Genomic DNA, 12,214 nt, shown 5'->3' with positions numbered 1-12,214 from the left:
TGAAAAAAAAAATGACACTAATTCTTGCAAAAGAACATCTTTTTTAACAGCTGTTGACTTTAATTTAATGTCTATTCAATGTCTATGAGCTGGAAGGTTTCAATAATAATAATTATTATTATTATTATAAAAACAATATATAATTATAATAAAAACCCTTCCAAAATCCTTTGCAACTAAAAAATCGTCAATGCCAAATAGCTTGGTCAGTTTAAAGTCGGCAGAAGTAGTACTTCGTATAGAAATAACTGTTACCATAAACTACTTCTTGTATAAGTCGTAGGTCGATGATGTCATTAGTCACGTAACTTTGCTCAGAAGTTCGTTTTTGCTCACTGTGACGAAAATAGTTTGTTACTGAAAAAGCAGTCATTGCAGTTTGAAGCTCATTGGTGTGAGGCATTTTGGACTACCGAGGTACCGAACAAAATACAAATAATATAAATTTAGGCAAGGCTAAAAGCGGAGCTCCCCAGTTAATTATTTTGCACTTTATTGAACTCTGAATTCTGGCCATTGTAAAACTTTAAGGCTAAGAATTTTATATTCGTTTTATTTTTTTAATAAATAATAATTAATATTTTTCCTTATTTCTTTTTTACCGTGTCCGGGGTGGGGGTACTCCCTAAAATTTACTAGGGGGGTGTGCCGTTGAGTTGCTGAGACTCTGGACCTGTTCCAGAGACAAAAGGTTCAATTTGCGACCCTGTTCCAGACAAACACTGCAAAGTAGGTACCCTGTTCCAGCAATATCCACAATGGAAATATATGAAGATAGATATAAAAACACTACCGTACATCACAAAGCTCTCACTTGACTTCGTCTGTGGCTTGGAGATAAAGCGATGAAAGGAGCGGAGTTTCATAGCTATATACTTGATAGTGTTTAATCAGGATTCTGGGAAAACAATCAACCCTGTTCCAGAGTCAAAAGGGTGATTTGTATACCCTGTTTCAGAGTCAGAGAGACAAAAAGCATACCATGTTGAGCGGCACATACCCGTATAGCTCTTATATGGGAGTACCATCCCCCCTCCGGGTACCGTGTACAGCAACACCAAATAAGAGAACAAACAAAATCAATCAAAATGTTATAATTCCACCGAAAGCATTATCATAAAGAAGTCTGGATGGGAAATTATGTTGCAAAACGGGCAATTATGTTACCTTCATGTAGAAAAAAAGGAGGGAGGAGTAGGGCTGCATGTCGGGGTAGATAGGCATATCACATGGCAAATTAGGCATTTTTGTTGTTGCTTTACCAGCTTTAAAAGAACGAAAAAATCACTTTACATTTAGAGTATAAAGGAAATAACAAACATCTACATTTATAATAAGGTTGATTTATTCATTTTCATTTTCACTATTTGCCTATATTTTAATTTTGAATGGAAATGGCAGAGGTTATAGCTAATGGTTTACAGCATGTTGCCCAAACCAAGCTAACTCCAAGCAAACCGGAGTGAAAGCTAACCACAAGCAAACTAGAGTGAATGCTAACCGCAAGCAAACCAGATGAATAAAGCTAACTGCGAGCAAACAGGGGTGAACCTAACTCCGGAAACAAAGAAGTGACATTCCAGCTGTCATTCCACCGAACAGGGTCACCCCATCCCCAACCCCCCCCCCCCCAAAAAAAAAAAGAAAGAAAAGAAGAAGATAGCACCTTGTTCACTTTTACATGTCTTTTGACTCCCCTTCCTCTTAAGGGGTTTCACTTCACTTACAGAAAAAAAGCAAAAATTCTGGGAAGCTAGAATATTGTTTGTGAGTCTCAAACTCAGTTTTGTTATTTGATTACCCAGAAAAAAATAGAATCATGTCTGCTTGTGTATAAAACTATGCAAGAAAAAATATAACATCAATACTTTGACTACTCTTTTAAAAATTTGTTTGTATTATTGTCCACATCTTTATGGAGTCATGTTGCCCATTTGTCATGGAGTTCACAAAGTAAGCAAGTGAGTCACAATTTGGTTGCTACATGGTACCTTATGGATACTGCAAATTTTATCTGGCTTTAGAATATTTCACTTATTTTAAAAATATAGCTGTTCTTATAAATTGTACACAGCATACAATACATAAGAATGAAATTGGTAATGCATATTGCTTGTAATAACGGTTTTAAACTCACCTATACTTTAGAATTACAGTACCACCAGTTTCAGCATAACTAATCCAAATTCAAATAATTACATTGCTTTGTAACTCCACTACCTCCCCCAAAGTCAACCAAAGATCTTATCATATAATTAGACAACTACATGTAAGTCCTGTGTAGTTGAGGGCTCAAAACATTTGGACACTTGCAGGTCATGTTAACTGGCCAAACAGATTTTAGCTTGGTCACATGTGGTTTCTTACCAGTCAAAACATTGAAAATAGCAATTTTAAACTACCACCATTTCTGCTGTTACTGTTTTCGCTGCATATTTTTGAAAAGATCACTTCATAATGCCCTTCCAACAATGCCCATCTAACAAGATGTCAAAGTGACAGGTCAATCAAGAAGTCGTTTTCTGAAGTACAATGTAAATAGGTTAACATTTAAAATCTAAATTTTGCTTATTTGCAGCTTTTCTTGATTTTAATTTACATGTAATTTACTAGTCTCTTAAAAATAGCATCATGATGACACCCAAACATCGAGCTGGATTTAATCTTTCCTGTTTTCTATTTATGTCCTTGTCCTTGTCTGTTTTTGTGTCTGTGGCACTGCAAACTCTGCAACTCATGTTAACCCTGAAAAAAGTCAAATGCCACAGATTAAATTAAAATTGATTAATTGTCATCAATATCAATAATTTATAAAACAAAACACTTAACTTGAGCTTGTTTAACTGAAGCCAAACCACTGGATGCAAAAGGATCCATTAGATATTTAACAGAGATGGATCAGCACAGACTATTTTTTTTACTGATAACTGCAAAGTCAACTAAATATTTTAATAAACTCAAAGCATCACTGCAAACCCTAACACCCCCTCTAACCGGTAATTAAAAGGTTTGGCCTTTAATCAACCCCCCTCCCCCTCCCCCTCCCGCTAGCCCTTTTGGAACTTCCATTGACCTTACATGGGATGGATCTGAATATTTGGGTTTTCCTTGGTATAAGAACCTGTGAAAAATGTCTGTTTTGAAGCTATTGTTTTCCTGCTCCATGTTGTTTTGAGGCTCTTTGATGCCTTGTTTCACTGGTTCATACACTGTGGATGAGCTGGCCATGGATTTCTGCCATAACCACACATTGGAATTTGTGAGGAGTTTGTGAGGGGAGGTGACATTCAAACCATTTAACCTTCCACAGTGAGGATAGGGTATAGATATTTTCTGGTACAAGATCTAGGCATTTCATGAAAACATACTTTTAGTGAAATATTAATTATTTAAATTGTCTACTAATACATTGTAGTTGTTTTGAATGTCATTGAAGAGAGACAAACTAACTCCCGAGTTAGGATTTCGAGTTGGATTTTTGAGTTGGATTTTCGAGTTGGATTTTTGAGTTAGGATTACAAGTTGGATTTTCGAGTTGGATTTTCGAGTTGGATTTTTGAGTTAGGATTACGAGTTGGATTTTCGAGTTGGATTTCGAGTAAGGATTTCGAGTTGGATTTTCGAGTTGGATTTTCGAGTTAGGATTTCGAGTTGGATTTTCGAGTTAGGATTTCGAGTTAGGATTTCGAGTTGGATTTTTTTTGGCAAAGCAAAACCCATCACAATTATTGAAAGCTAACCATAAACAGGCTAACTGGAGTGCATAGTAGGCTAACCAAAGTGAATAGTAGGCTAACAGGAGTGTGTAGTAGGCTAACCGGAGTGCATAGTAAGCTAACTGGCGTGTATAGTAGGCTAACCGGAGTGCTTAGTACGGTAAGCAACTTGAAAATCCAACTTGAAATCCTAACTCGAAATCTAACTCGAAATCCAACTCCAAAATCCAACTCCAAAATCCAACTCGAAATCCTAACTTGAAATCCAACTCGAAATCTTAACTTGAAATCCAACTCGAAATCCAACTGGAAAATCGAACTCGCAAATCCAACTCAAAATCCTAACTCGAAATCCAACTCGAAATCCTAACTCGGTGAATAGGCAACCTCCATTGAGGAGTTGAATAATGAATGCAAATATTTCACAAAGTAAGAAGATCAGCAGCAATCGAATGCAGATTAAAGCAGCTGGGTAAAAAAAGAACGAAACTGAATAAAAACATATTTCAATTATAACTAATATAAACTAGATACCTGATTTACTTTGCTGTTGTCCACTTTGCACAGAGCATTCTATACCAAGTTCAACAAAACTTGACTGTAGCCAGTAGGTATTCTTCATTCATTGCGGCTTAATGGCAGAATATAACACTACCTAAAAGAAGGATTGACATAATAATCTATTAAAAACCACCACACTAGCTCTAATTAATGGCCCTGTTTATAAAAAGAATTTATAAAAAATTCTGTCTTATTTAATGGATCTCATCAAATATAATAATATTAGCCTCTTTCGTTTATACACTCAGTGTAGTGACCCTTCCTTCCTACAATGGGATATTTAGCTTTTCTACTTGGAGATTTCTTGTTAACTTACTTGTATAGAAAAAACATTGCCATTGCAAAGAATTTAAGATACACGTTCAACACTGTCATAGTGATAGTCAACAGAGTCAATGTAAGTTTGCATACACAGCTGCATACAGTGTCTAAAATGGCATGAATTACAAGTAGAGCGAACAATTGTGTTTTATAAAATTACTCAAAATAATTAACTAAGATAGTTTTATGTGGAAATAAACTGATTTTTTGTTTCTGCTAAAGTGTGGTAAAAACGTGTCAACGCAAGAAATTCGCAACGTAACGATCTCTTGGCGTATTCGTCCACGACCCTAAAATAGTTCGTTCAAACGAATTCCAACAGCGAGTAAATAAGAATAAATAGATGAATTAAAAAAACTAAAACACTAAGTTTAGCTGGGAGTTTAAATAAAAACATTAAGTCATTAACAGCTCATGAATTAATCGGAGGCGAAGCGGCCACAGTTTTTCGTATTATTATCCAACCGCGTAGTACATGTGTAAGCATATAATTACAGATTTTCACAAAAAACATGGACTTAGTGTATTCAGTAAAGTCAAAGTTTGTTACCTCATATTTGAAGTCGGAGAATGCTTGTCAATTCACAGCAATTCAGCAGGGCAAAGCTTTCAACCAGCTCATGAATTAATCGGAGGCAAAGCGGCCGCAGTTTTTCGTATTATTATCCAACCGCGTCGTTCATGTGTAAGCTATAAATTATAACTTACTCCAGCACCACCGACCTTTGAATTATCTGCGAAGGTCTATTTCAGCCTTTTCCATCCGTGTAGCTATTGATACTTCTTTTTTCCTTCACTTCAGTTAATTGCGTTTAGTTCAATTACTAGAGCTGGTCAGCCGCCGAAACGGTAGAAACTCGCTCGCTCTCCACCTGTGCCATTTTTTCGGATCTCCCCGTAAGCCCTTATCGTTTGCCATAACTTCCATGATGTGTAAAGCCTTTAGACGGGGTAGACCGAGAAATATTTACGTAGACATTTCTTTTTCCTGCTCAGTTTCTCCTTGTGCTTCGTTCAGCTTTCAAACTGACCGGGTTGTTCACTTTGTCCTTCATGTAAATCTAAATGGACTGACCATGGAAAAGTACTTGCGCCCGCGGACCAATAGCAATGCTATCACTTGGTCAGCAGTCAACTTCAAAAAAACACGCGACCTTGACTAGTTCTAAACCTGAGCCCGCGATATGGTCATGTGATACTGGTCAGCGGATACGTTGTTTTGACAGCTGTCAATTGCCCATAAAATGGATGTCCAATATCAAAGATCTTAGTCGATTACCTCACTCATTTCTGGTTAACGAATCGAAGGAGGCAGAAGATTGTCTCCCCTCCCCCCTCTGCTTGGGTTGCCTTGGGACTCCCCTCCCCCTCCCCAAGAGTCTGTACGCGCGGCGGGCGTACGCACCAAATTTTTTTCAGCCTCCTGGGTTTACAGAGGTTTACATCAATTCTCTCGTACCCGCATTACCCATGGTGCTCCGCTCCGCGTGCTGGCGCGCGCTGAGGAGCTCCGCTATTAAGGGAGCTATGCACAATTTTAAAAAATGGTAGTCTGGGTACAAGTGCGTATCTGGCATTGCATTAAATGTAAGGTAACAAGAAATTACATGTTGGTAGATACTTATATGTTAACTACTTAGGCAAAAATTTACTTTGTTGGCCAAAAAATTTACTTGGAGTATTGGAGCCATCTTCCATAATTCACTTTTCTGCAGACGATGTCACCTCACATGCCAACATAAACAAGACCCTGACGGTGCAGGAGAGGTAGGGGAAAATTACATTTCAAACGAGAAACTCATTCCCTTTAACAAAATCCATTATTGCTAATATACTATACATAAATTTCAAGTTAGAGGGGGGGGGGAGTCCACAGACTCACTTTTTTTATAACTTTAACACACTTCTGTCAGGTTCTGAGAAATTTTGGTTTAATGACGCATACTTCTAGAGAATGGGGAGGAAGCCCAGTTTAACCCCGGGTCATGCCCCAAAGAGTTCTTTTCATTAAAGCGGTACAAAGAAGACTTGGGGAAAGATTATGCCAAGATTGTCTTGTATTTGTGCCGTATGAACGACCTCCTTATTAACACAGATGACGAGGAAGAGGATGAAAAGGAAGAGAAAGTTCCCTGTCATGAAAGCTCAACGCCCAAAAGGAGAAGAACAGAACCAACTCTGGAATTTGAAGCGGTCAACACGACGTACGAATCAGATGAAGCCATGGCTAAGGAATTACAAAAGAAGTTTGATGAGGAAAGTAATCAGGATCTTACTCCTCCAACAAATGGTAATGATCACAGTCTACAGGAAACCGCCAAACCCCATGAGCATACTGCATGTGAAGCCCATGAGGACACTGCAAGTGTAGTACGTGCAATGTACAAGAATGTAAAGCAAGATGGTGACTTTTTCATCATTACTTGGAGAGGAGCACCACTTCCACGAATTATTTCCCTTTGGCAAGACCAAGCAGGCAAGTCTTGTCCAGGAAATGTCCTAAGAGTACAGTATTGTGGTGAAAATGGTATTGATACAGGAGCATTGTCCCGGGAATTTTTCTCTAATGTTGTTTTGGACATTGGGAAATCGATGTTTCCTGATGAAGCACCGGTTAACTCCATATACAATGTTCAAAATAAAAGCTTCAAGACATGCGGAGAAATTGTTGCAGCGTCATTAGCAGGTAGAATTCATTTAGAGTGTAGAGCGCCCCACAACATGCATGTAACTTCCCTGCAAGTTTCTTTCTCTTCAACAGCATCCAACACAATCACAACCTCTGTCCGACGAGATCCCATACTGTTCAGTGACAGCTTGTGGCGGAGATGGATTGATCACAAAGATTAATCTGAGTCATCAAGACCCTCTAACGTTCACTTCTTCAAGATGTTATACCTATCCCATGTTTTTGTCAAACGTGTTGGACACTTAAGTTTGTGTGCTGTACATTTTTTTGAGAACGTTTGCTTACACTGGCAGAGCTTCTTTGTGCGAAGAGATACCAAGAGGAGTATGATGCCCCTGTTGACTATTACGACCGCCCCCTTAAAGAATATTTGTTTTGATTCTCCAACCCAGCTGTAGTTACAGAACATGAAAGAACACTACTAAACTACTTTGAAACTCTAGTTAGTGGGAACCAGAAACCCGTGAAAGAATCATGTCTCGGTTTTCTGTCACCGAAACAAGTATCTCTATAACCCATTTGCTATTTCCCTGAACGCCCTCCTTGTTTTAACTGGTTTCAGTCATGTCTTCACAACATTTTCCCTTGACAACAGAATGCTCGGACTACAGAAAATTGCAAAGGACAAAAAAACTGGTCCCCTTTGGTATGATCCATCACCCAATTACATTTTTGGAGTGGGAAACAATAACTCAGAGGACAGCGTGCTGCAACACTTCAATGTAAACTCCACTCAAACATGCTCTGTCGAGCAATTCCTTCCTAAGCATGAGCTAAAAGCTATCAAAAATCTTTGCTCTCCAAAAACAACGAGACGTCAGACATGGAAAATGCGAAATTATGACGTTTTACATTGCACGAATCAAAACTTTATTTAAAACATGCATCATACAAATATATATCTTTGTGGCGGGCACTGCACGTAACTGCCACCATGAAATTCTTCATTTCTGATTTAAAACTGCTATGTAAAACCACAGGAATATCAATAATAAAAATTATCAACTTATTAAAAAAATTCCTATTAAACGTTTCCAACACTGCGCAATTCTTAGAATGCACGCAAGCTGCATCTTAACGGTTACAAGCAAACATGTCAATCTTGAAATTCGAATAACGTACACATAACAATGGTTCATGCAAATTATTTGTGCGCACTTTGTTTCAAAACAACTTATGAAAAATCACAAGGTTCACATCCAATTTGAGCCTGGATAATAAGGGTATTCAGGTTGCAATAGGTCTGAAAAGGCCACGATACTCTAACAATTGTACTAAAACAACTGAAACTAGTATGCAAGAACATGGAACACAATGCGAACTAGGAAAGTGCAGTTATGAAAGAAATAGGGAACAAAGAAATTGAAGATATGATGACTTGACATGCGCATATTATAAACGAAGAACTATTGATTCATTGGTTGATGGCTGAAGGTCTGTTGGCCAAACACGGTTGTGTAAAAAATGTGATGAGGAAATGACCTTAGTTCCATGTGATGATCACTCTGATGGTTTTAAATGGGAATGCAGAGCGATGATAAATGGGAAACGACACCGAATCGAGAATACTATAAAGAAAGGTAGCTGGTTTAAAAAAGTTATATGGCGCTGGAGGAAATATTGAAATTTACATATCATGGTGTATGGATTTGAATCAAGTACAAATTATACGAATTAGGACTGTCCATTCACAGGTGTTGATTAGGACAGATTCTGCTGTGAAGTTTGCAAGAAAGCAATCTTCCAAAGTAGCGAAAAGATTGGCAGACCTGGAAAGGTAGTACAAATTGATGAGAGCAAATTTGGAAAACAAAAATATTACTGCGGACATAGGGTTGAGAGACAATGGGTGTTTGGAGACTTAGAAAATGACAGTAGGAAATCATTTTAATAGCCGTACAAAAAAGAGACGAATCAACCTTAATGCCACTAATACATAAATAGATCGCCACTGTTGGAAAGCCTATCACACCTTTGAGAGACATGGGTATAAGCATAACACCATTAACCACTCACAAGAGTTTGCCAAAAAAGAAGGAAATCACACGAACAAAATGGAAGGACACTGGAGACAAGCGAAAGGTAAAATGCCACCTTTTGGAGTACGAAAACATCATTTTATCATTATACAAACAGTACTAACTTTCATTTAATATTTCATACAGCATTCCTTACAAAAATAAAATAATGAACAACATATTTCTGTGAACTTTGGTGTGCCACCTTTGAAATGACAACAATCCCTTTAAACAGATATCAATACAACTAGCCTCTTGCATAATTGAATTTGCTACCACCGTGGTACACAATCACTACACCATTTTCACAATTACATACTTTTAATTCGGTTAGCCTACTGATCACTTCAGTTAGCCTGTTGTCGGTTAGCTATCTAGATGTAAGGGTGACAGTTTAATAAGGGTCAAGGAAGGATAATGGTATATATTGAAGAGATTTTTTAAATAGTTGATTTTAACATGCTGAGCACTCTGGTAAGCCTACTTTCAACTTAGCTTAGCCCACTATTTGTTTCGGTTAGTCTGTTTACAGTTAGCTATCTATAGATGTAATGGTGATGGTATATATCTTTAATAATTGACTATTCATATCTATGTTCTGTGGTTGAGTGGCTATCACACAAGTTTGAAAGGCATCATAATTCCTAAGTTGTAACTGAGCAATTCAGCTCACCAATCTGTCTTCTTGCATTACTTTTTTTTAAAAATCAAACTATTTATTCTTACACTTGCTGCACCTATTTAAAAGAGCCTGAATATCAGTTTCTTTGTATTTTAATTTGACTGCATGGGAATCCTATCTTAAAGCATACGACGATAAGATCATTATAGACTTTCTATAGTTCGGTTGGCCCATAAACTGTGATATTTCAGTTCTACCAAAATCTACTTTAAAAGATTACAGTTCGGCAACCAGAGCAAACGGTCAACACATCTTTAGCACTTATATTTGTAAGGAGTAATCTTATCATTCAGTCTGTGGGCCATATCACTGCAACCCTTTCAGTACGGATTGCATCATTTCATCATTACAGTGTGTCTCCAAGCTAGATTTGCCTGAGCTTTGGATTGTACATGATCTCAGTTTAATGCCGGATGCCTCTGTTAGTTCTTGCATTCGACCAGCTTTCTTAATGAACCTTACAAATTACGACTACTAGGAAAAGATTGCCTCATGAGTTTCGTAAACCAGTTTGGTCCTGGTTGCCATGTTTTCAAAAATGACCTCAAACAGGCATATCGCCAAATTCCTGTGGATCTGCCTGATTATCATATCCTTGGCATGTATATTGATGGCTTATTTTGTTTTCATAAGACTTTACCTTTTGGTCTGCATTCTGCTACTATTGCCTGCCAATGCACAACGAAAGCCCCACCTTTTATTTGAAATAACACAGCATTTTGGCTGACATTTACACCAATGACTTTTACAATGTGCACAACCCGCTTTCTTGCATAATGACTTTCCATGCATGAACAGACTTTTTCTGAACTAGGATTACAAGCATCACCTGAAAAGGACACCCACCCCGTTGTGAAATGACTTGTCTCGGCATACAGATCAACATCAAGAAGAAACTTCGTCATCCAATGAAAAGCAAAGTCAATATCGCAAAAGACTTCTGATTTTTTTAAAGAATTAAGATTTTTAGAAAAAGCAAATTAACTCCACTGACTATCATGTCCATCGATTTACGTAATTACTGTCTTAGTTTGTTTAAAGGCCCATGTTCACAAATGTCAATAAAGAGAACACAGCAAGCAACATGACCTTGCAAAGGTGCTAAAGGAACACCAAGCGACATTATTGTGCAAAGGTTGAATGCAGAGCCCGACAATAAGCAAAGGTTTCGCCCGGTACAACTGAGAAAGTTCATTGAGTTTGCCAGAAATGATTTGACCCTTGAAAAACTGAAGATTGCTTGCGCGAAACACTTTGGCTATCCGGTAAGCTCGTGCGATGTCCTGGTATCAAACAAGGGACCATCATGTACCAACATAAACCAAATACCTCACTGCAAAGATAAGGTAAGCTTAAGAAGTCCTTTACTGATAGAACTATTGTAAAACTGCAGGTGTCAAAGCTTTTGCAAGTGTCAAAGCACTGGCAGGCGACCCAAATTCACGATTCGAGAAATGGATTGGATAAATTATTTATGCAATCGTACCAGTGATGTATGTAAGCGTATCGAGTTGAACGTGACTACTTGAATGGCATGATGTTGTGTTACAACTTAGGGCTTGATTACATATGGAATTACAGCCTGGTCTGCCAGGCTGTAATTTTCTTGCTATTACATGAAGAATTTCAGCCAGGTTGAACACTTTCAAAAACCATATAATTATCGTAGCAGTCAATTTCTTTTGTTGAAAACCACTAGGCGTTCTTTTTGTGGAAAAAAAGAACGCCTGATCGCAGGTTACTCTAGCCTGGTTTAAAAAACTGGGCTGGAATTTTTTTCCCAGGCTAACACTCTCTCTGTGTAATTGCAAACATGTTTTAAAGAAGATTTGTTTTGGAAGCCGGGCTAAAAATTACCTCAGCCCTGCAAACCGGGCGGAAATTCGCCATGTAATCATGCCCTTAGGCCGTTGGGAATTTGAGCCCTCTTTAACACTTAGTATGGAGTTTAAAACAACATAAAAGCGACACTGCACTGTGTCAGTGAAAGAAATTGCACTTCTTGAGAAATGTAGACTGTTTGAGCAAACAACAAAACTGTTGTCAGTGAAAAAATTACATTTTTTAAGAAATGTAGACTGTTTGAGCAAACAAACAAAAAACGCTGGTCAAAGAAAAACAACAAAAACGGCTATGTGAAACAATTAGACTTTTGAAAAACACTATGTTTGACAAGACCACTGTTAATTTTACTGTTTCAAAGGTGCTCAGGCACCGTCACCTCATG

The 12,214-nt window shown here is 37.8% G+C and overlaps 1 long non-coding RNA gene across 2 annotated transcripts; it reads right to left on the bottom strand.

Moving 5' to 3' along the window:
• Positions 1–1,075: 1,075 nt before the first annotated feature.
• Positions 1,076–5,233, bottom strand: LOC144650286 (uncharacterized). Of its 2 annotated transcripts, XR_013570073.1 has the most exons (4): positions 5,149–5,233; positions 4,251–4,371; positions 2,600–2,745; positions 1,078–1,265 (listed from the first exon to the last, which is right to left on the bottom strand). It is a non-coding gene; the product is annotated as an uncharacterized LOC144650286 (long non-coding RNA). The 2 variants fall into 2 exon arrangements; XR_013570072.1 differs by lacking the exon at positions 5,149–5,233 and having other exon boundaries at positions 1,076–1,265; positions 4,251–4,610.
• Between the last annotated feature and the right edge of the window lie 6,981 nt (positions 5,234–12,214).

This window comes from Oculina patagonica, chromosome 4, assembly GCF_052425735.1.
Source record: "Oculina patagonica isolate OP01 chromosome 4, crgOcupat, whole genome shotgun sequence".
NCBI classification, from domain to species: domain Eukaryota; kingdom Metazoa; phylum Cnidaria; class Anthozoa; order Scleractinia; family Oculinidae; genus Oculina; species Oculina patagonica.
The sequence above is the reverse complement of the archived record's forward strand: the minus strand, read 5'-3'. Positions and strand labels throughout refer to the sequence as shown.